The following is a 22,917-nucleotide window of genomic DNA, read 5'->3' as shown; positions in this document are numbered from 1 at the left end:
GCACTCTCATGATTCTCTCTAGGGTCACTCTGATATCTTGATAGAATATAAATTGAATTCATTATATCCAGTCTATTCTGAGTCAAATATCACAAACCTCCAATCATATATTTATACCTTGTAGGATTTACCGGAGCTGATACATCTTTCTTTATCAATTTATCACTTGTAACCATAGAAGTACCAATTGGTTTACAATTTCCCATGCCAAATTTCTTCAACAACTCTCTAGCATATTTAGTTTGACAGATGAGAATACCTTTATTAGTCTGATTAATCTGAAAACCTAAGAAAAATCTCATTTCTCCAATCATAGACATCTCAAATTCATTCTTCATATTATCAGACAATTCCATACATAACTTTTCCTCACCTCCCAAAATGATATCATCCATAAAGACCTCAACAATCAATATGTCATCATTAGTGATCTTATAATATAAGTTACTATTAGCATTACATTTAGTGAAACCAAGCTTCAAAATATATTTGTCCAATCTAGCATACCAAGCTCTAGGTGCTTGTTTCAATCCATATAAAGATTTCCTTAACCTGCAAACCATGTTTTTGTCATCTGAAAGTGAAAATCCATCATGTTTCCCAATGTAAACTTCCTCTTCAAGATATTCATTCAAAAATGCACACTTAACATCCATCTGATAAACCTTGTATTTCTTATGGGCAAAAGTATCATCATAATCAATTCCTTCCTTCTGAGAATATTCTTTACATACCAATCTAGCCTTATTCCTCACAACTTGTCCATCCTCATTCAATTTATTCCTAAAGACCTACTTAGTTCCAATAACATTCTTATTTTTAGGCCAAAGAACTAAAGTCCATGTGTTGTTCTTTTCTATCTGATCCAATTCCTCTTCAATAGCTTTTGTCCAACATTCATCCTTACATGATTCATCTACTTATGTCAGTTCAATTTGAGAAATTAAACATACCTCTTCAGCTACCAAACTTCTCATTACCACTCCATTTCTTTTGTCTCCAATGATCTAATTTTCTGAATGATTCAACCTTACATATGTAGGATTCTTATAACTTTTTGTTTCTCTTCTTTGATCTTCAGTTACTATTGAATTTTCTGATACTGCCAGAGTAACTGGCTCAAAATTTTGTTCTGGTACAAATGTTACAAGTTCAGTTATGATCATTTCCATTTTTGGTTCTCTCTCATAAGTTCTTATTTGACTTCTATACAGCTCATCCACCTTGACATTAACGCTTTCCACAATTCTCTGCAATCTTTTGTTATAACATCTATATGCTTTTCTTTCATTTAAATAACCAAGAAATATTCATTCATCACATCTAGGATCAAACTTTCCAGTGGAATCATCTCTTTTGATATAGCATTTACTACCAAAGATTCTGAAATACTTAACAGTAGGTGTATGACCAAACCATAACTCATAAGGTGTCTTACCAGTGTCTCCTTTGATATGAACTTTGTTGAATGTGTGCACCAACATGCTCACAACTTCTCTCCAATAGATATGTGGAAAATCAGCTTCCATCATCATAGATCTAGTTGCATCCACGATAGTTTTGTTTTTTCTTTCCACAACACCATTCTGGTGAGGTGTCCGGGGTGTGGACAATTGTCTCCTTATCCTATGTTTCTCATAATAAATATTAAATTTACCAGATGTGAATTCACCACCCTGATTAGATCTTAAGAATTTGAATGTCAATCCTGTCTCTATCTCAACCATAGGTTTGAAGTTCTTAAATTTTTCAAAGGCTTCAGATTTCTCCCTTAGAAAAGTGACCCACATCATTCTAAAATATTCATCAATGATTAGCATGGAGTATCTATCACCCTGAAAACTTTTTATTCTAGCAAGACCACATAAATGAGTATGAACAAGATCAATAACATCATTAGATTTGTCTTGAATACTCTTAAAAGAAGTTCTGAATTGGTTTCCCATTTGACATTCCTTACATACCAGATTATGAGGCTTTACAATCTTAGGTATATCTCTAACTACCTTCGTTGAATTGATCTTTACAATGCAATCAAAATTCACATGACACAACCTCTTATGACATAGCCAACTCTCATCAATATGTGCAATCAAACATGTCTTCTCACCGGAGTTCAAATGAAAAATGTTACCTCTAGTCTGAGTACCGATTGCAATCTCCAATCTAGATCTATTCATTATTTTGCATTTTCCATCCTTGAACTGTAAATGAAATCCCTTATCCACCAACTTTCCTACACTCAAAAGATTATGCCTTTAACCTTAAACATAATAAACATTATAAGTGTTATGCTTACCATCCAATGATATAGTTCCTCTTCCTCTGATCATGCATGCTTTGTCATCTTCAAATCTGACCTAACCACCATCAAATTCTTGCAAAGATAAAAACTTCCTTTTATCCCCAGTCATATGATGTGAATATCCACTATCTATCACCCAGTCATCCTTATCTTCAACTTTAGCAACAAGGGCCTTCTCTTCATTATGAATGACAGGTTCCAGAGCATCTTTCTTGATAGCTAAGAATACCCATTTCTTTTCATTGCCAGATCCACTAGCTGAATCTTTTATTGGTTCATCATCAGAATCATCAGTTACACCTTCCTTATCAACATAGTAGCATGATTTTTCTTTGTTCCTCCTGTACTTATTCTTTTTTTAATATTCAAGGTTAGGCTTAAAATATCTTCTAGATTTCTCTTCAAATCTTGAATTCCTCTCATGACATCTAGATGCAAAATGACCTATCTTATTACATGCAAAACATTTGAAATGTGATTTTCCTTCATACTTACCTCTTGTTGGACCTTTAGGTACTATTCTAGAAAATAGGGCTTCAAGTTTTTCAAGCTCTTCATCTTATTTCCTCATATCCTCCAATTCCTTTGCATATAATTCTTTCCAATAACTCTTGTCGGTTGATGATGCAGATGTCTTGAATGCACAATCTATCTTTGCAGCACCTTGAGGACTGAATTCTTCAAGCTCAAAAGCAGATAACTTTCCAACCAAAGTATCCCTATTAACAAAAGTGTTAGACATTGTTCTCAGCTCATTAATTCAGTAGCCTTCATCTTTTAAGTAGATGGTAAAGCTCTCAATACTTTAGAAACAATCTCATCTTCGCTCAGAGATCTACCACAACATTGAATTCCCAAAACAATTTCATTAACTCTTTCCATAAAAGCGATAATTCTTTCATCTTCCTTCATTCTTAGCTTTTCATACCTTTTTCGGTAACCATAAAGTTTAGCAATTTTAACAATAGGGTCACCTTCATTAAAAGTCTCCAACTTATCCCATATAGCTTTTGTGGATTATTTGTCTGTTAATCCCATTACCTGCTGATGTGAAAGGGCGCTCTAAAGGGATTCTCTCGCTCTATAGTCATTTTCAATGTTCTTATCCAAGTCTGTCGGAGGAGGGTTACCAGATGTCAGATCATAAGGGGTATAGCCTTTCTCAGTGATCTCCCAAATCTCCTTGCTAAGACATCTCAGATGAGTCTCCATCTGAAGCTTCCATACTCTATAATTTGTTCCTTCAAGCCTACGGTTGTCATTCTGGTAAGTAATTGAAGTTGAATGATTACTCACCGAAGGATCTTCCTCAATTAGTTAAGCTTCTATAGAGAGCACCAAGCTCTAATACCAATTGTTAGGATAATCGGTGAACAACTGAGAGGGGGGGTGAATCAATTGTTAACAAATTATGAAACTTTAAGAACACAAATCCTTTTACTGGAATGCATAAACCAAATACCGGAATAACAGATATATCAATTAAGCATAAACATAAACCATAAACCAAATACCATGCATCCATAACACATAACACAAGGATTTGTTTGTGGAAAACCTGGTAAAGGGAAAAACCACGGTGGCAAGCCTACCCACAGTTAGATGATACTTCTGCACTAAGTATGTGATTACAATAATGGGCCTGCACATGCAGGAAGGCCAACAGCCTAGAGCGTATTGCTCATTACAAACGGAGCCTCATTGACTACAAAATAAATCCAAACTATAATTTAGAAATAAGAATGAACTGCAAGAATAGCATCTCCTATGCCTGAGTACAGTTCCGGTTAAGGTCAATGTCGGATGTCTTAAACCTCTTACACAAACCCAATTCGATTACCTATGATCGACCAAAACCTCTGCATATGATTACAAATTTATTCGCACATAGATAATCCCATAACCACCATGCTACAATCTACAAAGAGATCTTATATCATATTTATACCAACCCGAGACCTAAAAAATTAGGTCGGCCACCTAAAAGATAATACAATAAATTTATTACATAAACCTGCAAACCAATGTTAATCCAAGTCGTCCTAAGACCAAAACAACATTAATCAAATAATAAATCCAATTGGTAATGCATTGGGAGCATCCACAAACACGTTACATAAATTGGTCCATAATCTATCAGAATAAGACCGAACCTAAAATAGGTTGCCATAAACCAAATGAAATACCACCAATCAACTGGAACACGAACACGATAACCATCAGCATCTTGAAAACCTTCTAGAAGCTGCACCAACACCACTTATTGAATCCATCAAAATATCTTCAACAAATCTCTACCGGTAGAACCCTTACCTTTAACAAAAAGGCTTACTAGATCATATGATAGCTTCCGAATCACCAAATCCCAAACCAACTAAATGTGACATGCATCTGAATGACCGAACCAAACCAATTCCACCAATCACAATATATTGGAGATAAATCTCTTGATCATCATCAAAGTCCAACCACTCTACCAGAATCTGGTAGACAAACAAAGAAGCTATTGTTGACATCAATGCAACATATAATCAATTCCTCCAAATTGCTAACAGTTAGAACTTATTTCAAAAGCATACATGATAGATCCAATGGAATTCATGATCTTATTCATACTGATCTATGTGGACCAGCAAGGACTAAAATTTTTCAAGGTGATAGATATATTATGTTTCTTATTGATGATTAATCTAGAATGATGTGGGTTGCATTTTTGAAAGAAAAATCAGAAGCTCTTGAGAAATTAAAAATTTTCAAAGCTATGGTTGAGACAGAAATGGGATTTAAGATAAAAATGCTTAAGATCATATCAAGGCGGTGAATTTAGATCTGGTGAGTTCAACAATTTTTGAGAGAAGCATGGTATCCGAAGGCAATTGTCTACACCTATAACTCCACAACATAATGGAATAGTGGAAAGGAAGAACAAAACTATCTTAGATGTTGCAAGGGCAATGATAATGGAAGCCAAATTGCCTGATATTTATTCAAGAGAAGGTGTCAATATTGTGGTATACACTTTCAATAGAGTACACATAAAAGGTGATATTGATAAGACTCCTTATGAATTATGGTTTGGCCATACTCCTACTATCAAGTATTTTAGAATTTTTGGAAGTAAATGCTATATCAGAAGAGATGATGTATTAGGGAAATTTGATCCTAGATGTGATGAAGGAATATTTCTGGGTTATTCTAATAAGAGAAAAGCATATAGATGTTATAAAAAAAGATTGCAGAGGATAATGGAAAGCATAAATGTCAAAGTGGATGAGCAAAGGAATAGTTGGATTAGATCACATGACTATGGAGCGGAAGATGAAATTGTCATATCAGAGTTGGTTGTGCAAGAATCAGTTCAGAGCATTGATCTAGATGCTTTGGTAACATCAAGAAATTCCACAGAGACTGTTGAAGAGCATAAAGAATCAGAAAGTCAAGATAATCCAAAGACTCCCAGGTATGTTAAGTTGAATCATTATGAAGATCAGATCATTGGAGATAAGAGGAAAGGTGTGATGACAAGAAGAAGGTTAGTTGTTGAAGAGGTATGTTTAATTTCTCAAATTGAACCAGAATCATTTATTGAAGCATGTAAAGATAAGAATTGGATGAAAGCAATGGAAGAAGAATTAAATCAGGTAGAAAATAATAATACATGGGAATTGGTTCCTAGGCCTAAAGATAAAAAAGTTATTGGAACTAAATGGGTTTTTAGGAACAAATTAAATGAGGAAGGTCAGGTTGTAAGAAGCAAAGATAGATTGGTTGGTAAAGGTTACTCATAGCAAGAAGGAATTGATTATGATGAAACCTATGCTCTGGTTGCAAGAATTGAAGCGGTAAGACTATTTATTTCCTAGGTTGCACACAAGAACTACAAGGTATATCAGATGGATGTCAAATGTGCATTTCTAAATGAAGATCTTGAATAACAAGTCTACATAGAGCAGCTTGATGGATTTTCTTTATCAGAGGACAAGGACATGGTTTGTAGATTGAACAAAGCCTTATATGGATTGAAACAAGCCCCTAGAGCCTGGTATGCTAGATTGGATAAATATCTTTCAAAGCTCAATTTTAGCAAAGGTAATGTTGATAGTAACTTATACTATAAGATTGAGCATGATGACATACTAATAATTGAAGTCTTTATTGATGATATCATTTTTGGAGGAGAAGAAATTTTATGCATGAGATTTGCTGATGACATGAAGAATGAATTTGAAATGTCTATGATTGGTGAGATAAAAAATTTCTTAGGTTTGTAGATTACTCAGACTAATAAAGGTATTTTCATTTGTCAAACTAAATATGTGAAGGAATTGCCTAAGAAATTTGGACTTGAAAACTCTAAACTTGTTGGAACCCCTATGATAATCAGTTGCAAACTGTCAAAAGAAGATGAATGTCCTAGAGTGAACCCAAGTAGATACAAATCAATGATTGGTGGATTACTGTACTTAACTCAAACTAGACCGAATATAATGAATGTTGTCTGCATTGCTCCTAGATTTCAGTCAGATCCAAGAGAAAGTCATGAAACAACATATTATGGGTTATGGTATCCAAAGGATGATGATTTCAGATTATGTGCCTATACAGACTCTGATTGGGCAGGAGATGTTGATGACTGGAAGAGCACTATAGGTGGTGCATTCTTTCTTGGGAAGAAATTGGTCTCATGGCATACCAAGAAACAATCATGCTCTACATTATCTATTGTTGAAGCTAAATATGTAGCTACTGCAACTAATTGCACTCAGATCTTATGGATGAAGTAAATGTTGAAGGATATAAGGGTAAGTTATGATGAGCCTATTATTATTCACTATGATAATACAACTGCTATTGATATGTAAAAGAATCTGGTATTTCATTCCAAATCAAAACACATTTCTATAAGGTATAATTTCTTGAAGGAAAAGGTTGAAACAAAGGAAGTCAGATTGGTTTATGTGCCCACTAAGTAACAGACTGCAGATATTCTAACTAAACTATTGCCTAAAGACACTTTTCAATATCTCAGAGATTAGTTGGGGGTCACCACCCCTCTAGAAAAGACTTAGGGATGCAGGGATGCATCAATCCAGTGAGCTTATCAGAAATATCTTCTGATTCGAGTTGATGGGATGATGTTGCTGCTCAAGGGGAGTAATCAGTTGTTTGGTTTGGCGGTATTAGCCCTTTGTCATTGATGTCAAAGGGGGAGAGGTGCTCATGTAAAAAACAAAAAATCTTAGGGGGAGAGATCTTTCAAATCAGTTTTGAGAGATTATTGGTATTTCTTGGCACTTGGATGTTTCTCACATTCGGTGTTTCTATCAATGCCAAAGGGGGAGATTGTTGGCAATATGCTGGAATTGATTATGTGTTGTCATTGATGTCAACATTGGTCTGGTTGGTTACTGACCTATTCCGGTTTGACTTGGTTTAAGTTGAGGTTTTCAGAGATTTTGATCTGGTATGATCAAATTGTTGGATTTGGTTTTGGATGGTTATTAAGGATGATTATATGCTTGTCATACTCAATTGGTTCATGATTTGGTGCTCTAAAAGCTATCGTTTATGTTTTGGTTTGTCGGTTGATATTTTTTATACTGGTTGGTTATATTTGATGAAATGGTTAATTGGTTTTGGTCTGGCTTCTAGAAATTGTTCATAACATGTTATAGGTGTTCTTGATCATCTCCTAATTATTTGGTGGCTTCACATTGGCTGACATGTTGATTTGGTGATCCTATTTGGATCTAGTTGGTTATTCTATGTTATTAACAATGAGGGTTTCTACCGGTTGGCATAACGTGTTACATTTGGTCTTGTAAAAATTTTTTATGGTTATAATTATTTGGGAATTTGAATTAGGTCCATGCTATATAATGTAAATCAAAATATTGGCCCGGTGGTATCGTGTGATGTAATTTTTGTAATTATGAGTTATGGGTTTAAGGTTTAGTCGACCTTGTTATAAAGGTTGATGATCTGTATAAATAGGTTATATATTCATGTAATTTATATGGTATGGTTATGTCTACTTTATCAAAGAAGTGGTTTATGTGTGAACAAGGTTATATCATTCAGCGAAGGTTTGAGGAGAGTTTGTTATTGTAGGGCAGACATTTGTGCTTAACCAGAATTGTATCAAGCATTAGGAGATGCTATTTTCATAGTTCATTTCCTTCGGATTGTAGTTTGATGTTTATGAAAGTCAGTGAGACTTCCCTTTTGTGATGAGTAGTGAGCTCTAGGCAGTTGGCTTGATTGCAAGTGCAATGCCCATTGTAATATTTCACATACTGCTGTAGAAGAATTATCTGACTATGGGTAGAGTTTCCCACCATGGTTTTTCCCTTAACCAAGTTTTCCACATCATAAATATTAGTGTTGTGTGTTATGTACTTTCATGCTTTATCTTTCACTATGTTGTTTTCATTGTGCTCCGATAGAAGGTTTATAATTTGAATTAATTGTTTAACTTGTGGAAAATTGATTCACCCCCCCTCTCATTTTTCCTCCCGTTCTTCTAACAATCGGAATCAGAATTTGTTAACAGTTGGTGTCAAAGCGAGGTCCTCTTTACAAAAGCTTAACCACTTAAGGAGATCCGATGACATTAAGCTCTTCATTTAATCCCTACCAGAACAAGGGTCCTAGATTTGATGGTACAAATTACAAATTATGGAAGGAGTGAATGAAGATTCATTTGAGATGTCTTGGAGCTGAAGTTTGGGAGATAGTAGAAAAAGGCTATACACCTCATGATCCTAATTCTAGAACTCTGACACCTACTGATGAACTGAAGAGAGATGATAATGATGTCAGAGTAAAAGAAGCATTGTTAAGTGCCCTCTCTGATGAGAAGTTGTTGAATGTCATAGAGCTGGAAAATGCAAAGAAGATCTGGTTGAAGCTTGAAACTCTATATGAAGGTTTTTAGGTGAGATGAAAATTTGAAGATGGAAGAAGATGAGAAGATAAGTTCTTTCATGGATAGAGTGAATGAGACTATCATGGGAATCAAATGTTGTGGTGGAACGGTTAATGATGATGAGATTGTTTCAAAAATTATGAGAGTTTTAAAAATGACGATGTGATTCTAGTTAATGAGGATGAGATTATTTCAAAAATATGATGTGATTCTAGTAATTTGAGTTGTTGTGGATGTTGTGGTGGTAATTCATGATGCTTGTGGATGTTTCTAAATTGTGTTCCTTTTGTGTTGGTGGTCCGCATTGATCCTTGTGCATGTAATTGATTATTCTCTCTAGTGTGTTTGGTGCAGGAGCACCCAGTTTTGGTTGCATTTTCAAAGTTTTCAACAATTTTGGTGTGATTAGGTTCAAATGTGTGTTTTCTTAGTTTTAAATAGTATCCCATAGGTGCATCAGGATAACCTATTCTGATGGGTTGTTTATTGTTGAGTCATCAGGTATCGGAAGGAGCTAGTTCAAGTTACCCCGATGAGTTAGCATTGGCTTGGAGTGGAGCCATCGGGTATCACAGGAAGTGGTTTTACATTACCCCGATGACCCGATGAGTTAGTATTAGCTTGGAGCAGAGCCATCGGGTATCGGCGGAAGTGTTTTCAAGCTACCCTAATGACCCGATGAGCAAACATAGGTGTAGAGTATTATTATCAGCTATCGGGGGGAGTGGTTTCAAGCTATCCCGCGGACCCGATAGAAAAGTGGACTGACTAGAGAAAGTAATCAGCTATCGGAGGGAATGCTTCAATGTAATACCGATGGCTTGATGACAAAGCAGAGTGGTTTCAAGCTATCCCGTGGACCCAATAGGAAAGTGCTAGTCGGGGAAAGATTTATCGGGTATCGGGAGGAGTGTTTTCTTATTACCCTGATAACCCGATAATAAGGCGCAAATGGAGGAGGTCAACTTTGGAGACATCAGCCATTGGAAAAGGGAAATATCATGCCACCTGATGGAAAGTACGAAGTGGAAGTGCAAAGACATTGGTCATCGGTAGCCGTTATGATGTTACATCGAAGACCCGATAGGAAGTGCGAAGAGTTGGAGGTTGTCATCGGACATCGGTAACCTTGTTTGGATGTTACCTCGATGCTCCAATAGAACCTGCCTGACAGTTACCATTGGAACCATTGGTAACAAGATCAATCTTATCCAATGGGAGGAGTTCATGACAAAGGACAAAATGTATAAAAGACCCAATGAGCATCTGTAAAAGGGTTATTGTTTTTTTTAATGTGGATTGTTGATTGCCACGGAAAACACATTTGTTTTCTTGAATCATAAATAGAAGTCTATTTTCTAGTTTCCATTCAGTGTCAGATTTATGTTTGTGAATTGCAATAATGTTTTATAATCTTTAAGTTCACTTATGCAGTCAATGTAAACGCTTCATTTTTCAGTTCTGTGAGTTACTGGGTTGAACTCGAGAATAAGCTCAAAATCTGTAAATAAGTTTTCCTTTTTCAGTTTAGGTTCTCTGTTTTAAAATAACAACATGGCTCTCACTTGAAACGCCACGTGACCATTGGAGGTGGTCAAGCAAAGCCAATCATGTACAGTAGGTTTTCATTTGTGGAAGTCCAAGAGATGGCATTAGCTATTCTTGCAAACTGGCCCTAGGCAAGCTTGGTGATAGTCCGGCTAGGTGTCAGTAGTGTGAAGGAGATAACTTGCAGGGGAGGAATATATTGAGAATCGGAAGAAGATCCAGAAGGCTATAAGCCTGGGACTTAGTCATTTTGTAACCGAAAGGAGAGAGTTTACCAAACCAAACATGAAGGGTGGTTTTGCAAAGAAAGAGAACAAGTGTTGACTGTCCTGCCACCCTGCAAGGATATAGTGAGAAAGCTTACCTTGTGAGCTTGAGGAAGGTGAAACAAGCAAACTACTGGTAGGGGAGTTCATAGGAGAAGACTATGGGCCCTAATAGTGAATAGGATTACACCATCAAAGAACTCCAGTTGGTGGTAAATTAGGACTCTCCCTATCAGTGTTGGTTTTCTTCATTGTTTTGGTTGTCTAGATGCTTGTAGTGTGTTGCGGATGTTTGATGCATAATTTTTGGAGGTGTTTCTCATTCGAGGCATATGATATGGGTATGTGTTGTTTCTTAGCCAACATTTCTTGGTTTGCATGTTATTCTGTAGCGTGTATAGTTATATTTTGTAATTAGGTGATGTGTGTTGAGTCAACCTTGTTAATCTTATCAAGGTTCATGTCATGTATAAATATATGTAATATCTTTTGTAATTGAGTGTGGTATGGAGAGGTGATGTGTATGGATGAGAATAAAATGTATGAGCGAAAATGTACTAATCTTTCAAAGGCAGAAAAGAGTGAAGAAGAAGTTGTTCTTAACAAAAACTATAACCAGACATTAAGAGATGCTATTATTCAATTCATGATCTTTCGAATGTGATCCAAATGTGTTTGTAATACAGTGAGTCTTCCCTGGGTTTTAGCCCTTTCTTATTTTTGAGCAAGGAACTCTAGGTTGTGTGCCTAAATGCATGTGTGTTCCCCATTGTAATATTTCATATACCTCTAATAGACTATCATCATATTGTGGGTAGGTTTCCAACATGGTTTTTCCCTTAATTGAGTTTTCCACATAAAAAATCTTGGTGTTATGTGTGTTCATGTTGTGTTGTTGAGTTATACCTTCATGCTTAATAATCACATTTGAGAATAAATTTGAATTGTTTTTTTGAGACAACTGATTCACCCCCCTCTCGGTTGTCTACCCATAATCAATCCTATTTCATCAATGTTTAGATCTCATATACTTTGATATCTTTAACATATGTTTGAGAGATTTGGTATCAACAAAAACCATTTAGGATCATGCTAGACAAGGAGTGTTTTCCTTTAGGAAAATCTCTGATACTAAGTTAATGATATGAAATTATGATAAATGATAGTAGAGGATTATGAAATATTCCTAAGAATACTAATGCAATGTCCATGTTCTTTGATGTACCTTGAATGATAATATAAATTTTTAATGAGATCTTGTGAATAAATAAGAGTGAATATGATTCTATTCTTATATAAAATACCTATTATCACAAAAGTTCACCCGCTTGATGAGCAATCCTAGTCACCAACCTTGTCCAACATTGAATCAACCTCCAAGTGTGGGACTTGCAGAAGGGAGGTTGAATCTGTGGAGAAGGCCAAATTCCTCTTCAATCTGATGCAAGTGTTGGAAAAACCCAACACTTAAATTTCTATTCTACTGGGCTGATAGGGAAAAGGGAGAAAGAGGGATGCTTGAAAGAAGGGAAAAGGTTCACACCTAGATTGAATATGATCTTCCTTCCTATAACTGCACAAGGCATCAATAAAAACTAACCAAGAATATGCACTGTTGGTATTATGGATGTGTTGCATTGGTTTTGTCATTGATGTCAACACTTATCCTTCTAGAGATATTTGGCTATGTTCACCGACAAGTTCAATGACTTATGCACACTCACTAGTATACCGCTCACCGACAGGTTATATTGTTCATCGGCATTGAGGATGACTTGTTATCATCTGGAGATCCCTTGGTTATGTCAAAGACATGGTTTGGACACTTGGTTTTGGTATTTTGGTTATTGGTATAATTGGGTTGACATATTTGTTGTTACAAGCAAATTGGTCTAGGTTATGGACCGGCATGCATTATCTATTCGAGATTAGCACGACACGTTATAGAGATGATTTATTGATTGGATATTGTTGTAATTGTATTGAGCCGACATGATGCATCACATCTTGACTTATTTTTAATTGATTTAATTGTAATATTCTTTATTAGCTGACCTACACATTTGGTCTTAGGTTTTGGTATATATGTAAGATCTCATTTGTGAGATGAAGGAAGGAAGTGTGGTGTTGTGACATGGTATGTGCGAATATTGAAGATCATATGAGTAGACCATAGAGAAGGTTATTATCATGGCTTAACCGATATTGAATCAAGCATTGGAGATGCTACTTTGAGCAATACATTATCATTGGATTTAATCATCCAATTGTAGTCAGTGTGACTCCTATTTTGTGATTGAGCAGTGAGCTCTAGGCAGTTGGCCCTTCTGCATGTGTAGACCCCATTTGTATACACATACTATCTATAGTAGTATCATCTGATTGTGGGTAAGGTTTCCCACCATGGTTTTTCCCCTTACAGGGTTTCTACGTACAAATCTTTGTGTTATGTGTTGTGGATGTTGTTTCTCTTTCTGTTATATGCATTGAGTTTCACCGGTATTAATATTAACTGCTAATCTGTCAACTGGCATTAAGTTTGGTTTACTGGTATTAAGTATCAAGTTTGATTAAGTTATATTTGGGTTGAAATTAATAGACAATTGATTCACCCCCCCCCCCCAGTTGCCTCAGGGTCCTAACAATTGGTATCAAAGCTAAGTCCTCTTTTGCAGAAGTTTAACAACTTGAGGAGATTCTATGGCAACTAACTTTTTTAGGAAGGACAATCTGAAACTTGATGGAACTAACTATGGTATATGGAAGATCAGAATGGAGACACATTTGAATTGTATTAGAAAAGACATATGCAATGTTACAAAGAATGGCTATGTTGGTCCTACACTGAATCAACCTAATCCACCAACATTGGGTAAGGATCAAGAGAATGATTGCAAAGCAAGAGAAGCACTCTTGAGCGCCTTGTCAGATCAGCAAATCATGGGATTATCAGACCGATCTACTACTAAAGCTATTTGGGATAAATTGGAGACATTGAATGAAGGAGATACCACTGTCAAAATTGCAAAAATGGAATGCTTCCGGTGTTAGAGTAAAGTAATTAATTAACTTTACTCTCCTCTTAAGATTTCACTTTATGCATATATTAGTCATTTAATAATTAATATTTAATTATGAAATGCTCTCACCTTAGGGTTAGGTTTTCCTTTCAGTGTTGATCTCCTTTATAAGGATTGATCTCTTGTATTACTGTAACTTCTTCATTCATTTTTCTCTGATAATAAATCTTTTCACTTTGTCAGAGCCAAAACCCTTGTTTCGTTCTCTCTCTTTCTCTGTGACAGGTTTCTTGCATGCAGGTTTCTTTGGGTTCTATGGATTTGTATTTCTCAAATCCTACATCCGGGTCAGGTATGAAAATCTGAAAATGGAAGAAGATGAAACTTTTTTGCTTTTATGGAAAGGGAATGAAATTGTTTTGGGAATACAATGTTGTGGAGGTTCCTTGAGTGAAGATGAAATTGTTTCTAAATTTTTAAGAGCATTTCCACTGGCATACAAAATGAAAGTAACTGCTATTAATGAGTTGAGAACAATGCCTAATACATCAGTATCTAGAGATACCTTGGTTGGAAAAATTTTAGCATTTGAGCTTGATGAATTTGGTCCTGTTGCTATAATTAAGATAGATTTAGCCTTCAAAGCATCATCATCTAATAAATCTGATTGGAAAGCACTTTATGCAAGAGAACTTGAAGATATCAGGAAGGAAAATGAAGAACTGGAAGAACTTGAAGCACTATTTGCAAGGAAAATGCCTAAAGGTCCTATTGGTAGTAAGTATGAAGGTAAAGCACCATTTAAATGTTTTAACTGCAATAAAGTTGGTCATATGGCATCTAGATGTCCTGATAGACATGCAAGATTGAGAGAAGAAGCTAAAAGAAAATATAAGCCTAACCCTAAATATCAGAGATATAGATTTAAGAAGAATAGAGACAAATCATGTTACTATGCTAATGAAGGAGTTATTGATGATTTTGATGAAGAACTGACAGACAATGGATGGGCTCTTGTTGCAATAAAAGAAGATCAACCGGTAGAGCAGGCCCTGACAGCTAAAATTGAAGAAAAGGATGAATGGATTATAGATTCCGGATGTTCACATCATATGACTAGTGATAAAAGTAAATTCTTATCTTTTCAGGAATACAATGGAGGTCTCGTAAGATTTGGGGATGACAAAGCTTATTTGATCAGAGGAAAAGGCAGTATATCTTTTGATGGTAAGTAAAATACTGACAACGTTTATTATGTTGAAGGTTTGAAGCATAATCTTTTGAGTGTTGGTCAATTAGTTGAAAAGGGATTTCAGTTACAATTCAAGAATGGTAAATGCAAAATCATGAATAGAACTGGTTTGGAGATTGGAACCGGTAATCAGACTAGAGGTAATATCTTTCATTTGAATAATAATGAAAAGACATTCTTGATTGCACATATTGATGAAAGTTGGTTATGGCATAAAAGACTCTGTCATGTGAATTTTGATTGCATTATAAAGATTAGTTCATCTAAGGCAGTAAGGGATCTACCTAACATTGTAAAACCTCATAATCTAGTATGTAAGGAATGTCAAATGGGAAAGAAAGTTAGAACAACTTTTAAGAGTATTTCTAAGAAATCCAATAATATTCTTGATTTAATTCATACTGGCTTGTGTGGTCCGACAAGAACAATAAGTCTACAGGGAGATAGACACTTTATGCTAATCATTTATGATTATTCTAGAATGTGTTGGGTTACTTTTCTCAGGGAGAAATCAAAAGCTTTTCAGAAATTCAAATTATTCAAGGCACTGGTAGAGAATGAAACCGATAAGAAAATCAAATGTTTAAGATCAGATCAAGGAGGTGAATTTACATCTAAGGAGTTCAATACATTTTGTGAAGTAAATCGAATTAGAAGACAACTATCAGCACCCTGGACACCTCAGCAAAATGGAGTTGTGGAAAGGAAGAACAAAACTATTCTGGATGCAGCTGGAAGCATGATATTAGAAGAAAATCTACCTCATGTGTATGTAAAGACGTAAATCGAGCTAACTTCAATAATAGCCGAAATACTCTTTATTCTTAAGTAAACACATAGATCAGTTAATAAGTCTATTTCATTCCAAATTTCCATCCATAGCTTCATTTAATCATTCCATTTAAATCGTAATAAACATGAAATTTCTATAAAAGATAAAGATTCTTTATTCCATAAATCGATAAAAGTAGTATCTCAATCATACAATACTTACGCATTTCAAGTTGTTATAAGTTCAATAAAAAAATAATACAAAGTAAAGGGTGAGATGCGTATGTTGATCTGCAACCCAAGCTATCGCCAATGCAACCTTTAGCATAAAGATGAGAACAGGATTTAGGTGCTTTTTCCACCCAGCCTTGAAGCTTATGCGTCCCTGGAATTCTTGGTCAATCAAGAATAGCCGACCCTGCATGAATTGTTTTAACCAAAGAATTTGAAAGGCAAGAGGGAATGTGGTGCATGCCTAGATGATACAAGCATTTTCATTTTTCTAATTCTTTCAAGAAACAAGCATTCATTATCAATCAAGGATATGGTAGAGAGAATAAAATAAAATAATTCCATCTATTTCAATGGTTTATTCAATTTGATTACTTGGCTGAGTATAATGCCATGCATAGCAAAAATAAATAGTTGGAAAAAGCAACTATTCTCTCTAAGAATCCATATTCGGCACCCATCCCGGAAGGTAACTTTCTATACACAATCCTATCCATAGCTTGGTTCTCACAAGAATATTTAACTAACTAATATAACATCTTTCCTATCACTTTCGTAAATTAAACACTACTTCCTTAATTTCTCGTAAATGAATACAATCTTTCGTAATTTGAAAAACAATTATAATTTCATCAACATCATTCGAATAAATACAAAGTAGGAAGACAATATTTCACCTTTCAATTCTAGCTTCCTATTTCTTGTAAGATAAAATACAATGCTTAAGAAGACAATCTTTCATTAAATAAAATTTGAAAGAATCAATCTTTTATTACTACCAATCCTATTTGATAGGAAGCAATCTTTCATGGATAAACAAATATACATCTGAAATAAAACAATCTTTCCCTTCTATCTTTCAAGCAGTTTAAAGACAGGAATTAAATATTAAGAAGGTGTAACACATGTACGTATCTTTACATAGAATTTGAATAGAATGAGCACACATTCTTTTATTCAATTATCAAAACATTTAAATAACTTAATCATTAACATGCATTCCATTTCTTATGGTTTAGAATTCTAAGCTCTCTATATTCCCAGGTGTTCTGGTTCATTTACCTCTTTTCTCAAACACCACTATTTAATAAATCATAATCCTAATATCTCATCTTTTTCATAGTTCAATTCCAGAGTTTCTCTTTCTATCCTCTGACTCTGTTTCTAGAGGATTGGGTGATCTAATTTCTAAGAGTTTCACTAAGTTTTATCAACCAACTTTCATAAAATATATCATTAATGCATCTATATTTGCATGATCGTAATTTAAACAATTATAAATTGATTGATATTGTGACTCTAACTCTTCCATTAGAATATTTCATAAATATAAATCTAGATCATTCTTAATCTCTTAAATCCTTTCAACAAAACATACTAGATTTGTGCCTACCTCAAGAAGCACGATCCATGGCTATTACGATCCTTGATAACTTCAAATTGTCTGCAATATGTCCAGATTTCAATGCCTTCCTCTTCGGCACTCTTCTATCTCACAAGCTCTCTATTCCTAGTCCATATCCTTTCTATATTCTGGAAATTTCGCTGATAATAATAAAGTAATTAACACTCATTCACGAGTGTAACTTTCTAAGTTTGACACTAAATCAGAGATGCTCATCATTGATCTTTTACGACTCGGTTGTAAAGACATTGAAATCTCCATTATTCTATTTCCTCTAATCTCCTAATCTTTTCTCTCCATTCTTTCTAATCTTTTCTTCTCGTTATTCCTCTCTCCTATGTCTTTCCTTGTGTGTTCATCTTTCTATCCTACATCTCTATTTATCCTAAATTATTCTACTATCTCTCCGCATTTAGAGGCTCAATTATGGTTGTTGATTTGAAGTCTATTACTTGAGTCTTTGTTTAACTCTCTTTCAAGTCTACACGTCTAAGAGTTCTTTAGTTTAAGTGTATGAGTCGACTATGCATCAGCTTCTTATCGTGGATATTCTCAATATCATGGCACCACGTGCCTAATAATCCACTTATTTCTGTAGTTTTATGCCACTTCTTCCTGCAGTTATATGCCACCGATTGTAGACTTCCAATCTTTATTCAACGTGGACGTTATCAGTCGATTCCAATCTACATGGAATGAAGGAGTTATCTGCAGTTTATTGTGGACTTCTTTTCTTTAATCACCATGGAAACTATAGCAGATTACTCACTCGATGGAGGGGTTGGCAAAGTGAAAGGTAATTACAAACACTTAAGTGTTTGTCAAGAGCTTGAACATCGCTCACACTACCAAATATAAACCATGGTCTCCACGTCGCTGCCGCTTAAGTCTGCGTTAAATCGTTGGCCTTTCCTAGTTTAATGCCATGATCTCCATCAACGTCGCTACCCTAGGTCTGCATTAACCGACTTTGTGTCTAATCGGCCACCCTAATGGTCATGCGACATAGTCGCTATCCTATGGCAACTAAAACCCGCCACCTTTCTTAATATATAAATAAATATATATAATATGTGACTATATAATAAGTTGCAAAGTAAATATTAACTTAAACGTTTAAAGAATTAATATATAATCATAATTTATATAAATGCGAATATTCATAAATACATTTTATGAATAATCATGTTTATAGCATAAGACAATGATCGTATAAACTTAATTTAAATATTCACCTCAAATTATATACGTATATATGTGTGTCAAATAGAATCGAAGTTATCTACTACCATGTATATTTAACTTGCATCAATATAACAAAATGATCATTAAAATCAATCATTCTATATATGGTACTTTAGGTCGTAAAATCCAATTTATTCAACTTATAAATAATCATATTAAAAATAATCAATATAATTAAACATGAACCATATTTACCTACTTATATATATATATATATATATATATATATATATATGTATATGATCAAGTCCTAATATACATTTAAAATACATACAACTATAGTATAATTTTGAAAACAAAACATTAATTATAGCTTCGGTAATTCACATATTTCTACACAAAGGACATTAAATCATAGAGTCACTATATATGTTCAAATTATTGGCAAATTTTCACTCTTCATAGACAAATCAAACATAACATTTGCCATTACTCACAAAATTTCATTCATGACTCAAAATCATTCATCAATGCAGACATATGTATAGCTTCACTAATGTGGTGTGTGAGATTCCCCTAGTCTACCGAAGTCATTAGTTAAAAACAACTCTACCTGAGTCATGTTCTCGCCTTCAACTTCGTTCACCTGTCCCTGCATCACTTGCACTCAATAATTCATCAGCAATGACAATCCCAACAAAAATTATTACTGATCATTCAATTGTATATAAATCATTTCAGTACATTGAATCTCCTATCTTATTTCATTAACAGTTCTATTTTCATTTCATTTCAATTTCATTTAAAAAATAAACATTATTTTTCTAATTAAATAATTATGGAAAAATAGGGTTCGTGATAGTGTACTGGAGAGAAGCATTGAATACAACGGTTTACACTTTCAACAGAGTTCACATCAAAGGTGAAACTGGTAAGACACCTTATGAATTATGGTTTGGTAATATTCCTACTCTTAAATACTTCAGAATATTTGGAAGCAAAAGTTACATTAGGAGAGATGAGTATATTGGTAAATTTGATCCTAGAAGTGATGAAGGAATATTTCTTGGTTATTCATCTAAGAGCAAAGCATATAGATGTTTTAATAAAAGATTGTAGAAAATCATTGAGAGTGCAAATGTGAAGATAGATGAACACTTTAGAGGGAATTCAAGGTCTATGGATTCTGAACCGGCATTTGAGATAATCACAAATGAACCTATACAGAGTGCACCGGTACAGAATGTGGATCTAGTCACACCGGCATCATTAGAGAATTCCGCAGTGACTGAAGAACAATAGCAAGTGAACACACTCAAGTATGTAAGACTGAATCACTCTGAAAGTCAGATAATTGGGAATAAGTATCAAGGAGTTATGACAAGTGGAAGACTGGAAAATGAAGAGGTATGTTTAATTTTTCAAATTGAACCAGCATCTGTTATTGAGGCATGTGAAGATAAACATTGGATTAAAGCTATGGAAGATGAATTAGAAAAAATTGAAAAGAACAATACATGGACATTGGTTCCTGGGCCTAAAGATAAAAATGTAATTGGAACTAAATGGGTATTCAAAAATAAACTTAATGAAGATGGTAAGGTAATCAGAAACAAAGCAAGATTAGCGTGTAAGGGATATTCATAGAAAGAGGTAATTGATTACAATGAAACCTTTGCACCGATAGCTAGAATTGAGGCAGTCAGATTATTTTTGCATTTGCAGCACACAAGAACTATAAAGTATATCAAATGGATGTAAAATGTGCATTTATGAATGGTGATATTGAAGAGGAAGTTTACATTGAACAACCTAATGAATTTTCATTGACAAATGATAAAGATATGGTATTCAGATTAAGGAAAGCTTTATATGGATTGAAGCAAGCTCCTAGAGCTTGGTATGCTAGATTGGACAAATATCTTTTGAAGCTTGGTTACACTAAAGGTAATACTGATAGAAACTTATATTTCAAAGTGACTAATGAATACATCTTGGTTATTGAAGTTTTTGTTGATGACATCATTTTTGGAGGAGAAGATGGATTGTGTAAAGACTTTGCTCATAAGATGCAGGAAGAATTTGAAATGTCTATGATTGGGGAGATAAAATTGTTTTTAGGATTGCAAATTTCACAGACTGATAAAGGTATATTCATATGTCAAACAAAGTACTTGAAGGAACTACTAAAGAAATTTGGTATGGAAAACTCTAAACCGGTAAGTACTCCTATGAAGACAACTGATAAATTGACATTGAAGGATGATTCAGCTCATGTTAATCCGACAAGATACAAATCTATGATTGGAGGTTTACTGTATTTGACCCAAAAAAGACCTGATATAATGAATGCAATGTGTATTGTTTCAAGATTTCAGAGTAATCCTAGAGAAAATCATGAATCAGCAGTGAAAAGGATTTTTCGGTATTTACAAGGCACAACAAATCTTGGTTTATGGTATCCTAAAGATGAAAATTTTGATTTATGTGCATACACCGATGCTAATTGGGCAGAAGATGTAGATGATAGAAAGAGCACCACCAGTGGGGCATTCTTTCTTCGTAGCAGATTGATTTCATGGTTGAGCAAATAACAGAGTTGTATATCATTATTAACAACAAAATCAGAATATGTTGCAGCACCAACTAATTGTACTCAGGTATTATGGATTAAGCAAATGTTGAAGGACATAAAGGTAAAATGCAAAGAGCCTATAACCATTTACTGTGATAATTCAGCAGCAATTGATATATCTAAGAATCCGGTATTTCACTCTAAAACTAAACATGTTTCTATCAAATATAATTTTCTGAAAGAGAATGTTGAAGCAAAAGAAGTGAGATTGGTGTATGTGAATACTAAAGAGCAGATTGTAGATATCTTTACTAAGCCTTTGCCTAAGGAAACTTTTGAATATCTCAAAGAGCAGCTTGGGGTTATACCCTTAGCGGTAGAGACTTAGACAACTAATGATTGGCATCAAACCGACATAATTTATAGAGAAAAATTATTCTAGCTTTGATGGAGGAGAGCTACTTCTTAGGGGGAGTAGTTGGTTATAACAATTGGTTATTGTAATTGGTTCTATGAATTGGTTTTATCTGGTATTTGTATTTCTTTGGCATTTGATGTCAAAGGGGGAGACATATCTATGGAAAAACAAACATTATCCTTTAGGGAGAGATTACTTATGGGGGAGTGATATATACTCTCTGTATTGTTATTTTTATTTATGGTATTGATCTATTCTGGAGATTGTTGGTTTTTGGTTTTTTGGCATTCTGTTTTGGCACTTAGATGTTTTTCCATCTTGTGTTGCCATCAGTGCCAAAGGGGGAGATTGTTGGTATTATGGATGTCTTGCATTGGTTTTGTCATTGATGTCAACACTTATCAACACTTATCCCTCTAAAGATCTTTGGTTATGTTCACCAGCAAGTTCAGTGACTTATGCACAGTCACCAGCATACCGCTCACTGATAGGTTATATTATTCACCGTCACTGAGGATGACTTGTTATCATCTAGAGATCACTTGGTTATGTCGAAGACATGGTTTGGATACTTGGTTTTGGTATTTTGGTTATTGGTCTAATCGGGTTGACATATTTGTTGTTACCGGCAAATTGGTCTAGGTTATGGACCGACATGCATTATCTATTACAGATCAGCACGACACATTATGGAGATGATTTATTGATTGGATATTGTTGTGATTGTATTGAGACGACATGATGCATCACATCTTGACTTATTTGTAATTGATTTAATTATAATATTCTTTATTAGCCGACCTACACATTTGGTCTTAGGTTTTGGTATATATGTAAGATCTCATTTGTGAGATGAATTAAGGAAGTGTGGTATTGTGACATGGTATGTGCGAATATTGAAGATCATATGAGCAGACCATAGAGAAGGTGATTATCAGAGCTTAACCAGTACTAAATCCAGCATTGGAGATGCTACTTTGAGCAGTATATTATCATTGGATTTAATCATCCAA

The sequence above is a fragment of the Cryptomeria japonica genome, chromosome 6 (genome assembly GCF_030272615.1).
Source record: "Cryptomeria japonica chromosome 6, Sugi_1.0, whole genome shotgun sequence".
NCBI lineage: Eukaryota > Viridiplantae > Streptophyta > Pinopsida > Cupressales > Cupressaceae > Cryptomeria > Cryptomeria japonica.
The sequence above is the reverse complement of the archived record's forward strand: the minus strand, read 5'-3'. Positions refer to the sequence as shown.